Source organism: Sarcophilus harrisii, chromosome 4 (assembly GCF_902635505.1).
Source record: "Sarcophilus harrisii chromosome 4, mSarHar1.11, whole genome shotgun sequence".
Classification (NCBI taxonomy): domain Eukaryota; kingdom Metazoa; phylum Chordata; class Mammalia; order Dasyuromorphia; family Dasyuridae; genus Sarcophilus; species Sarcophilus harrisii.
Window position 1 is genome coordinate 24178952 of NC_045429.1, and position 14542 is coordinate 24193493.

Here is a 14542-nt window from a genome sequence, read left to right on the forward strand (position 1 = left end):
CTCTTTTCTACCTTCCCATTCTTCTTACTGCTTAGCTTCTCCTATGGATTATGTGAAGAAATGACATCAGCCTCCACCCTCTCTTCAAATAAGAAATTCTTTATCTCGATTTTATGCATTTTCACTGGCTGTTCAGTGCTTAGCACAATTCCAGGCACATATTAGGCAGTTAATAAATGTTTATAGAATATTCATATAATGAATGTCAGCACAGGTGTGCTATGCCACCATCAATATCAGCTACTATAACCACAAGACACCAGTAAATTAGTTTTGTCATAAGACTATTTTATATGTTTGAACATGATGTATAAATTCAAAGTTAAATGATCTTTATGTGAAAGTTAAAAGTTAAACAATTTTTATGTGAAATTTAAAAGTACCCCCACAACTCAAAACTCTGAAAATACTATCTATAATTCATTTCATTTTCATCACTTGAAAATTTCCACAACTAAACCTATACTTAACTGTCTCAAATTTTTTATTCTATTTGTAAAAGTGAAACAATATTCCCTTCTCATAAATAATTAAGTTAACTCATTCAAAGAGAAAATTAATTGAAGGTGCTGCAGGTAGATCAAAGACAATAAAGACAGGGGAAATATAGAAATAGAAAGTAAAAAGCCAAAAAAAGAAAATACAATCCACTATATTTATCACTGAGAGTCACAAAAACTGTCATTGACAGGTAGGAAGACTATCATGTTTGCTTTGTACAAGGGCTTTAGCTTAATACAACAAGAAACATAATACATTAAAATATTCTTTAGCATACATTCAAATGCAAAATTATTTCCAAAAATCTTAAGATGTTTTTGATAAGAAAAAATGAACTTTACAAAAAAAATCTGTGAAAGAAAATAGATTGCTTGCATTATAATAACACTGCTTAGGGACCACTCAATATTAGATATAGTGGGGCTACCTTAAAATTTTGACAGAGTTTTGAAACTACTTGGTTAACCTTCTGCAAAGCAATTTTTTAATTTGCAAAGAATGTGGTAGGAAGAAAAATTGTCTATGTCTCAAGACCTTTGTGATCAACTGAGAAACTAAAATCTTTGTTTTGTACTGAAAATAAATAGAGTTATAAAAGTACTTACTTGGTTATCTATGTACATATGTATAATCTACTGCTCAAACTACATAAGATTTATAACTCTGTAATAACCCCATTCATATTGTGATTAAGTGGCACAGTGATGGGTGCGCCAGGCCTGGAGTCAGAAAAACTCATCTTCCTCAGATCAAATCCAGCCTCTGACACTTATCTATGTCACCCTAGACAAGTCACTTAGGGTTGCCTCAGTTTTCTCATCTGTAGAATGAGATGGAGAAGGAAAAGGCAAGCCACTCCATTATCTCTGTCAAGAAAATTTCCAATGAGGTTAGAAGAATCAAACGCACAAAACAACAAAATCTACTGAGAGCAACTTTACATCAAGAGAAAATTTCTATATACCTGATTATTTATTTATTTGTTTGTTTTTTGTTGTGGCAATTGGGGTTAAGTGACTTGTCCAGGGTCACACACCTAGGAAGTGTTAAGTGTCTGAGGCCAGATTTTAATTCTCTCTACTGCACCACCTAGCTACCCCAATAAAAATTTTTAAATGAAAATTGATACGAAAAATTTTATTGGACTAATGGAACAAAATGACATCAGGATGAAACATATCTAAAGATGCTAGTTTAAGATATGCAATCTGTACACAAATTCATGCTTCACAATCACTTGTTTTAAGAAATGCAAGGGAGTTGAGCCAATATTTATTAAGTACCTACTATATTTCAGGCACAATGCTAAGTGCTGGAGATGCAAAGAAAGGTCAAAAAAAGAAAATGCCAGTTGCTATTTTCCATGGAACTTACAGTCTAGTGGTAGAAATAATATGCACACAACTGTGAACAAGTAAAATATAGATAAAATAATCAAATAGAGACGATGGTAAAAACATAAGCGTGTTTGTGGGCAGTATGTAATGAGTCAGTAGCCAGAGACTGAAAACAAGTGATAGGATGAAGATGACAAGGGGGTAGTGGATAGAATGGGATAAGTTCTGCATGTAGAAGAGTTAGCCTTGGTCAAGAAATAGGTCACCTCAGTATGTAAGACAAGGTTGAAGCAGGCAAATGAATGACAGAAGAGGAAGAAGGGAAAAGAGGGAGCTCACATTGAACAGCAACACCAATACAACCAATACTTTACATTTTTTTCAATAGTATTTATTTTCCAAACATAGGTAAAGATAGTTTTCAACATTCCTTTTTGTAATTCTTTGTGTTCCCATTTTTTCTTCCTCCATCCATTATCTTCCCCTGCCCAAATGAACTAACATAAAACCAGAACTTTCAATAGTACAATCAGTAGTTTCAGCCCAGATATGTAGGAAGAAGCCAGTGGCACTTGTTTATCCCCTACTTTAGCTCAGACTCCATTTGGTCAATATTTGAGAGAGCTATGAAATCTGACTCTACTGCTACTGCTAATCAGCTTTTCAGGGCACCACTCCTTTCTCAGTGTCTCACTTGCAGATTATGCTGTCCCTTGAAGAATTCTGGGGCAAGATTCAATTCCCTCTCATAGAAAGATCCAGAAAGTTCCAAATCCATCTCAGGGATAAGAAGGGAAAGCTTGTCCCTTTAAACGACACATTCCAAGATGCCAGTCAATCAATCATCAACCAAGAGTATAGACAGAGAAGCACACTGGCTTTGCTCTACCCAAGTACTTCAAAATGTGATTGAGATAATGCTGATAACAAAAATAAAGCAAATTCACTTTATAATAAAAAGTTCCTCCTGAAAGTTGTGCATTTGGTCAATATGAGAAAATGAATACTCATTAAATCAATACAAATGCCTCCAAATCATTTTATGATAAGAAAAAGTAACTGAATTCATAAAAAGTTAAAACCATAAATACTTTTAATATACTTGCAATTTAAGAGGTTCCTGCCCTACAAAATACTTATTAAAATATTCTTATGAGTAACTTTGGTGGTCTGCAGAAGAAACTGCTATTTAAAAAAAAAAAAAAAGACTAACTAACTATGAATGGCTAAGAAGTACATTTGCCAAAGACAAATATGATACACTGTGTCATATTCAATCTGAACAGAAACCAAATAATATATTCTTGCCTTGTGATACTATGTAGAAATAGTTTATTTTCTTGGAACCAAAACATATAATACTTCAAATAAAGTTCTAGTTTACAAAACAAAGCAATACAGATTTTATTATTATTTGTAACATTTTATTTGCAGGAAAGTTTCCTATTAGAATTATTAAAATTGAAACACTGATTGCAATCCAGAAATATTATATAATACTGTATTCCAAAGAGAACATTAAAAAAGGGGAAAGAACCCACATGTTCAAAAATGTCCGAGACAACACTACACACAGCAACAAGATTATATGATGATCAACTGTGATGAATGTGGTTCTTTTGAACAATTAGGTGATTCAGACCAATTCCAATGGTCTTGTGATGGAGAGAGCCATCTGTATCTAGAGAGAGGACTGTGGGGACTGAGTGGATCACAACATAGTATTCACTTTTTTGTTGTTTGTTTGCTTTTTGTTTTCTCTCATTTTTTTCCTTTTTGATCTGATTTTTCTTGTGCAACATGATAATTATGGAAATAGGTATAGAAGAATTGCACATGTTTAACATTTTATAGGATTATCTGCCATCTAGGGGATGAGATAGGGAGTAAAGAAGGAGGGAGAAGAAAATTTGGAACACGAGGTTTTACAAAGGTGAATACTAAAAATTATCTATGCATATGTTTTGAAAATAAAAAGCTATAATAAAAATATTTAAGGAAATATAGATCTCAATTAGTGGGTTAAAAAGAATGATGAGTACCATTATCAAGATGACACCATTTTTATGAAACTTGCTGACCAAAAAAAAAAACAAACAAGCCTACTCATCACATTAAAATATTATTATTGTAACTAATTTAAAAATAGGGAAATTGAAAATAAATTTACCACCATACATCTGTGTACATTACCATATTGCAGTAAGATTGATTTGTTATGTTTTGTATGACTTCACATTTACAACCTTTATAAAATTGCTTGCCTTCTCAATCACTGGGGCATAGAGAAAAGGTGGAAGAGAATTTGGAACTCAAAATTGTAAAAATAAAAAATAAAAAACAAAACATTATCCAAAAAAAGAAGCTTAAAACTGTTTTTACATGTAATAGAGAAAAAATAAAATATTAAAAGGAAAAAAAGATTTATTAGCATGTTATTATAAAAATAACATTCAAGTAATCAAAATCTGTGAGATCACAGATCCATGATTGCCCTCCAATGATCATAGCCCATCTCTGTCTTTTCTCAGTAACTTTCCTCCCTGTCCTCCTAAGAGTTCATCTGAACTCTTCAGTTTTTTCCTGACCTCACAAGGGACATCCTCAGACTGTCCAGTTGTCATCCAGGTTCAACTTCTCTACCTGTCATACAATCCTTTGGTCTTTCTAATTCCTCCTTGATCCTCTGTGTTTGCACCTATAATGTACCTTTCCAGTGCTCTCTGTGTGACACTCATTTTTAGTTCTTCAGAGGCAATGTTATCACTGGCCTTATTGCCATAAACAACAGTAAAATGTTTTAACTAAAATTATGGACTTTTGTTATAGAAAGACTGGGGTCAAGAAAGATACTCTGAAATTTCTTGAAAGTAATCCAAAAAGGGGTGGGGGTTCCATTAAACCACATATGGACAGCTAAGTGGTACAGTGGATAGATCTTGGTCCTGGGAATCAGAAAGACTCATCATCCTGAGATCAAATCCAGCTTTACATATATGACCCTAGGCAAGTCACTTAACACTGTTTGCCTCAGGTTCCTCATCTATAAAAAGATCTGAAGAAGAAAATGGCAACCCACTCCAAGAAAACTTCAAATGGGATCAAGGAGAGTCTTGACACAATTACCACTGTAATTGACTCAATGACAACAATGTTTATTATAAGAACATCACTGAACAAAGTTATTATATTCTACTAAGAAATTCTCACTGACCTTGATAGGAGACACCTAGGTAGAAAAGATACCTTCTTCTGCCAAATCAAATGCCTTTTTGTAATCACAAAAAGTAAACCTAATGGGATCTTATATTTTTTATATCTTTCATTTAACATGTAGTCCATTGCTTAATTTATTAATTTATTAAATTTAATTTTTAATTTTAATTTGTGAAACTGCCATTTCCATAATAATCTCATCAAAAATGTCCTCAATTTATGTATAGATAACCCTCAAAAAGAGTTTCTAAAACTTAGGAGATAACCATATTGGTCAATAGTTTTTAATGTTTTCTCAATCGCCTTTTTGGGAAATACATAAAATCTAAGATTTTCCCCAGGTTTTTACATCCTTTAGATATTTTATAAATACGTCTCTCAAGTCAAAGAAAACCAGCAAGAATCTTCTCTTTTAAAAGATTAAATCTGGTCTACCTACCATCTAGGAGAGGGGATGGGGGAAGGAGGGGAAAAGTTTTAACAGAAGGTTTTGCAAGGGTCCATGCATATATCTTGTGAATAAAAAGCTATAATAATAATAAAAAGATTAAATCTAGCTGCTTTGCTTGAAAGGCTTAGTTTTTTATTTTATTAAACTATGAGCCAAGATTTCTAGCCAAAATGGCTGCCTAAAAGCCTAAGTATTCATACCAAACTGAATAATGATCAAGAAATCCAGTAAGAAACCACAATAAATAATTTGTATCACCCCATAACTGTATTTTAAAAAATCAGCAGTATCTCAAAGGGAATAAGAAAAGTAAGCTAACAGAAAAACCAAAATCAGACAGGGAACTGGAAGTTGAATGGATGCCCATCAACTGGAGAATGGTTGAGAAGGTTGTGGTATATGAATGGAATTAATGGAATATTACTGTTATATATGATGATGATGAGCAGGCTGATTTCAGGAAAGCTAGAAAGGACTCACATGAATTGGTATTGAGTAAAGTGAGGAGAACCAGGACAACACTGTACACAGTAAACAGCAAGATCATATGATGATCAACTATTACAGATGTAGCTCTTTTTTTTTTTAAGTATTTTATTTTATTTTTTAAAAGAATAAGTTTTATTTCCAACTACACAATTGGAAGGAAAATCCACATTGATAAAATGATAGATCCATAAAAATATTTAAGGATTTTTTAATCAGTCAGTAAGAATTTTGTTTGTTTTAATATATTTTTATCTATTTCATTAAATATTTCCCAATTTTTTTTTTATTTTGGTTCCAAATTCTCTACCTTCTTCCTTCCCCCTTTCTAGAATGCAAGGAATTGGGCATCAATTTTACATGTGACTAGACATAGCTCTTTTCAGCAATACAATGATTCAAGACAATTTCAATAGACTTGGGATAGAAAATGCTATCCACATCCAGAAAAATTACTATGGAAGTATATATAGATCAAACCATACTATTTTCACCTATTTTTTGTTTGCTTTATTTTTCATGGTTTTTCTCTTTTCTTATATCTACAACCCGTATCAGATTGCTTATTGTCTGGGGGAGGGAGAAAAAAATTTGGAATTCAAAATCTTACAAAAATGAAGGTTGAAAACTGTCTTTACATGTATCTTTACATGGAAAATAAAATACTATCTTAAAAAAATCAAAGCCCAAACAGAGCAGCCTCCCAATGAGCGGAGAAAATGGCCATGGGCCCTTGCCTTTGTCTCTAAGAGTACTAAGAGCAACAGGTTCCCCTAAGAAAAGTCCAACATTGTCAGAAAGCCCCAAAGTAAGACCCTTGGAAAAGAAGAAGGGGAAAATTGCAGACAACCTGTAAGAGTGGGACAAAAGCTTTAAGGTGATGATCCAGCAGCCTAAACCTCAAAGATTTGAGAGGGGAAAAACTCCAGAGAAGATATTCAGCACAGGAAACCAAAGTACTACAGAGCAAGGCACTCCACCCAAAAGTGCAGTAGTAGGAGACACAGTGTCACTAGTACAAAGTTTCAAGTCAGGAACTAAAGCTGAAGAGATGAATAAAATTAAATACCAATCAATATCATATATTGTTAATCTAGAGATCCCGCAAAAGAAGTAGAGATTAAATACTCTGCAATAAAACTGCAAGCACAAGGAAAAAAGGAAAAAAATGGATTTCCACAAAGACTACAATATAAGAATATCTAGAAAAATGAAGCAAGAGATAAAATATGAAACAAAGCTCTCTGGAGAAATGAGAAAAGAAAATTCTCTGGAAGGAGAATATACAGCTTAGACAAGAAAGTAGTAAACCTTAAAAGAAAAAGTGGTAAACCTTGCCCAAGTAATGGACTCCCTGAAACTAAAACAGAGCAACTAAAAATCAGTGACTCCACAAGACAATAAGAAAGACTAGAATATCAAAATAAAAGAAAATGTAAGATATATAGAATCAAAAACAGGTAAAGATGGGGCAGCTAGGTGATGCAGTAGATAGAACACCAGCCCTGAAGTCCGAAGGACCTGAGTTCAAATCTAGCCTCAGACACTTAGCACTTCACACTTCCTAGTTGTGTGACCCTGGGCAAGTCACTTAATCCCAACTGCCTCAACAAAAATCAATCAATGAATTTGAATTAATTGAAACAGGTAAGAAAGAAATTCATGAATCACTATTTTCTGAAAACTATGATTTTCTTAAAAAGGCTAAATACTGTATTTCAGGAAATCACAAATGAAAATTGGGCAAATATATTAGGATTAGAAAGAAAAGAAATCCATAGATCACCCACCAAAAAGAACCCCCCAAAAAAGTTCCAGGAGTGCCAAAATCAAAATCCATGGCTCCTACATTTAAAAAAAAAAAAAAAATCTGCAAACATTCACAAAAAAAACATTTCAGCTACCAAAGAACTCTATATAGTCAAGATCACACAAGACCTGGAAGCTACTACTAAAAATTAAAGAGAAGCTACAGATTAAAAGAAAGGCTTACAACTAAGTAAAACCTACAAAGCTCACTGTAATGAAGAAAGGAGAAATATTTGATAGAAGAGAAAATTTCAGAGGTGATCATTAAAACTTTGGAAACAGACAGAATCGCCAAGGTAGGGCAAAGGAAGTGATATAAAAAAAAAGGTAAAAAAATTCAGCAACAAAGCTGTTGATGACCAGTAAGTTCATGGTTTCAGTAAAATGTGGATAAACCATGTTTTGAAAGAATCTAAGAAACAATTAGATGAGGACATGACATCAGCAAGCAAAAGCTAATATTCTTATGATATATTTCAATTTTCAATATTTGAAAGTAAAATTTTAAGTAAGTGAATGGAAATTTAAAATCAAAATGATTACCCAAGGGGGATAAAGGGATCAAAGACTGATTAATAAATCAAAGGGAGGTTTCTGAGTTTCTATTGCTCCAAATTTCAGTTAACTATTTTGTTACTTTCCAATATTGAAATTTTAAAGGCAGGAAGAGAAAGGGAAAAAAATCCCAGTTCTCATTCCAGCTCAGTTACTTATTACTTACTATATGTGTGAACTTGAGTAAACCACTTCATTTCTTTGGAATTCAATTTCCTGTTTTTTTAAAGGATTAGAAAAACTTTTTCCTGAGGCACAGAGAGGAATGGATAAAAATTGAAATATAACAAAATGAAGAGAAGATCAAAAGGAATTCAAAAAACTAAATCTGGGAAGAAAAATGACAAGAATAAAAATGATATTTAAAATATTAAATGAAAGCAATTTGCAAAAATCTATGAAATGGAAGAGTTTTGAAATAGAAGAGAAGAGATTGATGACCAGAACAATTTTTAAAATCCTGACTAAAGTCAAAGGGGAGAGAATTAAGAAGATGAGTCAGGAGTTAGTCAATCCCCAGAAAGTGGCAAAGCCATTCCTTCAAATCCATGTTTTCTGACTTAGAAAAAAGGAGTCTTTTTTTGCATAGCACCCTTCCTTCCTTCCTTCTCTTTAATGCAAGCATAATTTGTCCTGTACAATCTTCTAATATGAATTATTAGAAAAGAATTTCAGTATGTGGTTGGTTAGACCCCACAGTCACAGAAATTTAGTTATTAAAGTACCATTAATTCAAAGTCCATGACTAAGACAAATTAACCTATGATACAGTTCTAAGGCATGGATACTAATACTACTATTAATAATAATAATGGAAGCTGCTTACATTTATATTAGACTTTACATACATTATTACCTCATTTGATATGAGATGACTATTCCAGGTAATGTGCTTGGGTTGCAGTTATTATGACTCCTCCACTTGAGCTTCAAGGCCAGCCTACAAGGGAAGTAGCTAGCTTTGAATCTAGAAAGGCCCTGTAAGGTATAACAGGGAGTCAAAATGGAGCAGGAGATAAAATCCTGGAATCAATGAATCTTGTTTCTGATTCTAGCTCAGCTGCTTATTATAACTATGTGAGCTTGAGCAAGTCACTTAATTCTCCAATCTCTGGATTGTAAAATAAGGGCTGGCACTGACTGACCTCCCAGGAACCCTTCCATCTTCAAGACCTTTCAACATACCATAAGTAAAAGTAAAGACCTAATTCAGACTCCAGGTTTCACATACAATATTCTTTCCCCTCCTCTGTCCCCATAAGTTACTGTGAAGGTTTAATCAATGGAACTATTTGGCTCAGATATCTAGAATAGCTCATATAAAATATTTTATGAAATACAGAACAAATTAATGTAATTTATGTTCACTGATATTATGAGCCTTTTTATTGGAAGGGTGATTCACAAAAACCATCAAAAAAGGAAAATGTCAGATTCCACATCTGGATAAAAGCAAAAATGGGATCTGGGCATCCCAATATAAACACTACAAATGTGCAGATGCATCTCTATATGAAAGGTTTACTAGACCAACTGATTTTATAACAACCAGTCACTGAATATCCACAAGTATGTGTAAATATGTGGATAGGACAAAAAAAAAATGTAATTTAAGCCATAATACCACTTAAGAACTAGAAGAGTAGTTCACTTGCACATTTAATAAGGGATTTAGTTTAATTCAAAGATTACTTATTTAAATAAGTACCCATTATCTATAATACATTATCCTAGGCTGAGGGGCCAAAAAAATAAATTGGAGGCAATTCCTTACCATTTAAAAGAATTTTGTTTAAAAAGAGAGTCAAGATAATTTTGTAAGTAAAAACAATGCAAAATAACACTAACTTATGAGCGAAGTACAAAATGAGAGATTACACTTGTTCTGTTTGACCCAGAATACAGAATCAAATCAGTGGGTCAAAGCAGAGGGAAGGGAAGAAGAGAAAAAGGAAGGAAGGAAAATTTGGCTTTACTAAAAGAAAAGCTTGCTTGCTAACTATGAGAGCTGCTCAAAGGTGAGGTGGGGCTGCCTCAGGAGGCAAAGGATTCCTCCTTGCTGAAGATCTCAAAGCAGAAAACTAGAAAACCATTTCTCAAATGTCAAGGAGAGGATTTTTATTCCAACACAGACTGGAAAAAGTTTCCATAATTCTCTCTCTGGATGTGGATGGCATTTTCTGTCCCAAATCTATTGGAATTGTAAGGTATTTTCTTCAGCATTTTTTTATGCTTCCTTTGACAAGCTTTTAACTCTTTATTCATGATTTTCTTGCATGACTAGCATTTCTCTTCCTAATTTTTCCTCTACCTCTATTATTTGATTTTCAAAATCCCTTTTGAGATTTTCAATGACCCAAGACCAATTCATATTTATCTTGTAGGCTTTGGATGTAGAAATTTTGATCCTGCTGTCTTCTTCTGAGTGTGTTTTGATCTTCCTTATCACAACAGAAACTTTTTAAGAGTTAGGATTTGTTTCTGTCATTCCCCAGCCTATTACTTGACTTTGAACTCTATTAAAGTTAGGATTTTTTTTCAATTGTTTTCTCATTTCTCCAGCCTATCACTCGACATTGAACCCTTTGTTAAAGTAGAGTTCTACTTGTAGGGTGGGGTGTGCACTGTCCCAAGCTTCGGGGGTTTTGTGCAGCTGTTTTTAGTGATACTGCTCAGGGCCTGTAAGTTTTAAGTTCTTTAAAGGAGCTGTGCTCTCTGGGCCTGTGCTCTGTTCTGTGAGTGACCACAACCACTCTTTTCTTCCCTAGAACTGTGAGGAGGGTTCTCTGCATCACTGTGATCCAAAGCTCTGTTGTACTAGTGCTTCTCTTCACTCTGGGATTACTGTACAGAACTGCGACTCAGATGTACAAATGAGCAAAGCATGAGCAGAAACCTGCCTCAGTACACCAGTAGATCCATGTCATCTTGTTTTGACTAGCTGTTTGACCCACTTATTGTCTGAGTTCCAGAAGCATCTGTTCCTGGTTTGCTGGGACCGAGGTTGCAGCCTTCACTGGACTGTGATCTGTTTTTATCCTGTGACAGACCTTTCTGGATGAACAAGTTGTGTTGGACTGGAAAATTATTTCACGCTTGTCATTTTGTGGGTTCTGCCACTCCAGGATTTTAGGACATTATTAGGTCTTTGGAGAGGTTTTCGGGAGAGTCAGGCAAGTCCTTGCCTTTTTTTCACCATCCTGGCTGCATCCCTTCCTCCCCAGTCTTTTTATGCATGATCATAGTGATTTCATTTGCTGTAGAAACAAACCTATGATGCTTCAAACATAAAGATGTTTGATTGTCACAGAGGAAAGATATATCTGTAACATAAAGGGCAATTATTTATTTCTTAAGGGACCGCTAATGATCCCCTTGGGAACTATTCATCTCTAGGAACAAAACTTTTCCTACCTTCCCTGTCATCTTTCTTCTGACTAAAAAAGTTCATTTGAAATGTATCTTCTGGTAGCTTTGGGGATACAAAGAAAGGCAGAAGCAGTTCTTGCTTCCAAGGACCTTACACTCTAATGAAGGGAAAAAATGTGTAAATGAATGTTTACCTACAAGATATTCACAAAATAAATAGAAGGTAATCTTAGAGAGGAAGGCTTTGGCCACTGCGCAGCCAATGAGGGACTTCAATCAAGGAGTCCTAAAGAACTGTACTTCTCTGAGCCTCAATTTCCTCATTTAGAAAATAGGAGCAGAGATTAGATCAGATAAAGTATTTTTTAAGTTCACTATGAGCCTGGGAAGACTATCTTGTGAAGTTGTTGTGAGGAAAATGCTTTGTAGACTTGCAAATGATACATCAACAAGATCTTATTTCTTTGATGCTCATGGGACTACTGTTTTATTTTATCTTTGTAGTGCTGGCATATAGTAATTTCTTGCAAATAGTAGGTGTCTAATAAATTAATTTTTTGATTTCATATTCCCTCACCTATATAAACTGCTCCCTATCATGCCTTTTTAATGTGGCTTAGTTCCGTCTGCAAATTAATGAGTGAATGAAAATCATTTGTTAAGTACGGAGTACTTGCCAAGCAACATGTAAAATGCTATCCATTCCCAGAAAAAGAACTGATGGAATCTGAATACACATCAAAGCATATATTTTTAGTTTTGTTATTTTTCTTGGGTTTTATTTTGATCTTTGTCTTTGTAACTTATGACTAATATGGAAATATGTTTTGCATGACTATACGTGTATAACCTATATCAAATTTCGTGTTTTCTCAATGAGAGAGGTAGTGAGGGAAGGATAGAATCTAGAACTCATTTTTTAATTAAAGTTTTTTATTTTCAAAATATATGCATAGATAATTTTCAACAATCAACCTTGCAAAACCTTGTGTTCCAACTTTTCCCTCCCTTCCCCAACCTGTTTCCCTAGATGCCAAGTAATTCAATCTACGTTAAATACGTGCAATTCTTCTACACATATTTCCACAATTATCGTGCTACACAAGAAAAATCAGATCAAAACGGAACAAAAAGAGAAAGAAAACAAAATGCAGGCAAAGAACAACAAAAAGAGTGAAAATACTATGTTGTGATCCATACTCAGTCCCCAAAGTTCTCTCTCTGGGTGTAGATGGCTCTCTTCATCACAAAACCATTGGAACTTGCCTGAATCCTCTCACTGTTGAAAAGAGCCACATCCATCAGAGTTGATTATCACATAATCTTGTTGTTACTGTGTATAATGTTCTCTTGGTTATGACTTCACTTAGCATAAGTTCATGTAAGTCTCTCCAGACCTCTCTAAAATCATCCTGCCGATCATTTCTTATAGAAAAATGATATTCCATTGCATTTATATACCATAATTTATTCAGCCATTCTCCAACTGATGGATAACAAACATTTTTACATACGTAGGTCCCTTTCCCTTTTTTATGATCTCTTTGGGATATAGGTCGAGTAGAGACACTGTTGGATCAAATGGTATACACATTTTGATAGCCCTTTGGGCATAAAGAATATGCCCAATTTTTAAAACAAATTTTGAAAAACTAAAAAGTATGAAAAATATAAAATTTTGGGAAAATAAAAATATTAATTTTTTTAAAAAGATTTTGGTATTCCTGCAGCAATTACATCAAACTCTAACCACTGTACTTAAGTACAATGTATGCTTGCAGTTTCTCAATTTGTCATCAAATTGTTTCCAAAATGCCACAAAAGAACAACATTTGAGTGAAAACTAATTTCCAAAGGATGGTCAGACAAATGTTCATATCCCCATTTGCATTTTATATTCTTCCCAAAAGTAATTTCTTTCTTGTTCTTGATTACTCTATAATTATACCTCATCAACAGTGTAATCATGTGGTTAAAATACTATGAACATCTGTGTTCTTGCAACACAAATGTCAGGGTATGTAAAAGCATAATTATTAATGAGTATGTATCTCACAAGCCATCCTGAAAGCGTCATGAACAATCCCAAATGTCCAGCAGAGAATAATTTTACATGGCCTCTCATTACAATATTAAGGACGTTTTTTTAATTTAAACTTATACTCAACTTACATTACTGTTCTTGGATTTTTGGATTGATTTTTGGATGAATTGGTTAGCCACACTGATCACTCATTCAACAGAGTTTCTGTGTCAGTGCTAGAAGAAAGTCATATCTGAAGAGGGTCTCTCTTCACAAAGGTTAGTTAATATATAACCATTGTTAAAAATGAAGCATTATATGTACTTAAAGGACATCTATTATTTAATATAGTACTGTAATTAGCCAGTTGAAAAGAACATTAGCTTTTCATTTTTATTTGGTTGGTTAAATGCCTAAAAACTTAAAAAAATAAATTTTCATCTTTCAGCCAAGATAACTTATAAAATTCTTCTATCATCTTCTACCATATATCTGTGTGAGCAAGCATTTTTCACTTCTTGTATAGGAAAAAATTCAATGTAGAAACAGAATGCATTTGTCTGGTTAAGCCACCTTTTGCAAATCTTTGTTCTAATAAAAAAAGTCCAATGCTGAAACTGGGTTTATATATGATTATTAAGTTAAAACATCTTCTACACTGTAATTTAATTTAAATTATTTATAGCCAACAAAATCTGTAAAATGAAGAAATTTAATATGATCTTGAAGATAAAAGTAAGTACATGAGGTTTTTCTGGATTGTTTTATTTAATTCTTAGAGAATGTCCACATAAA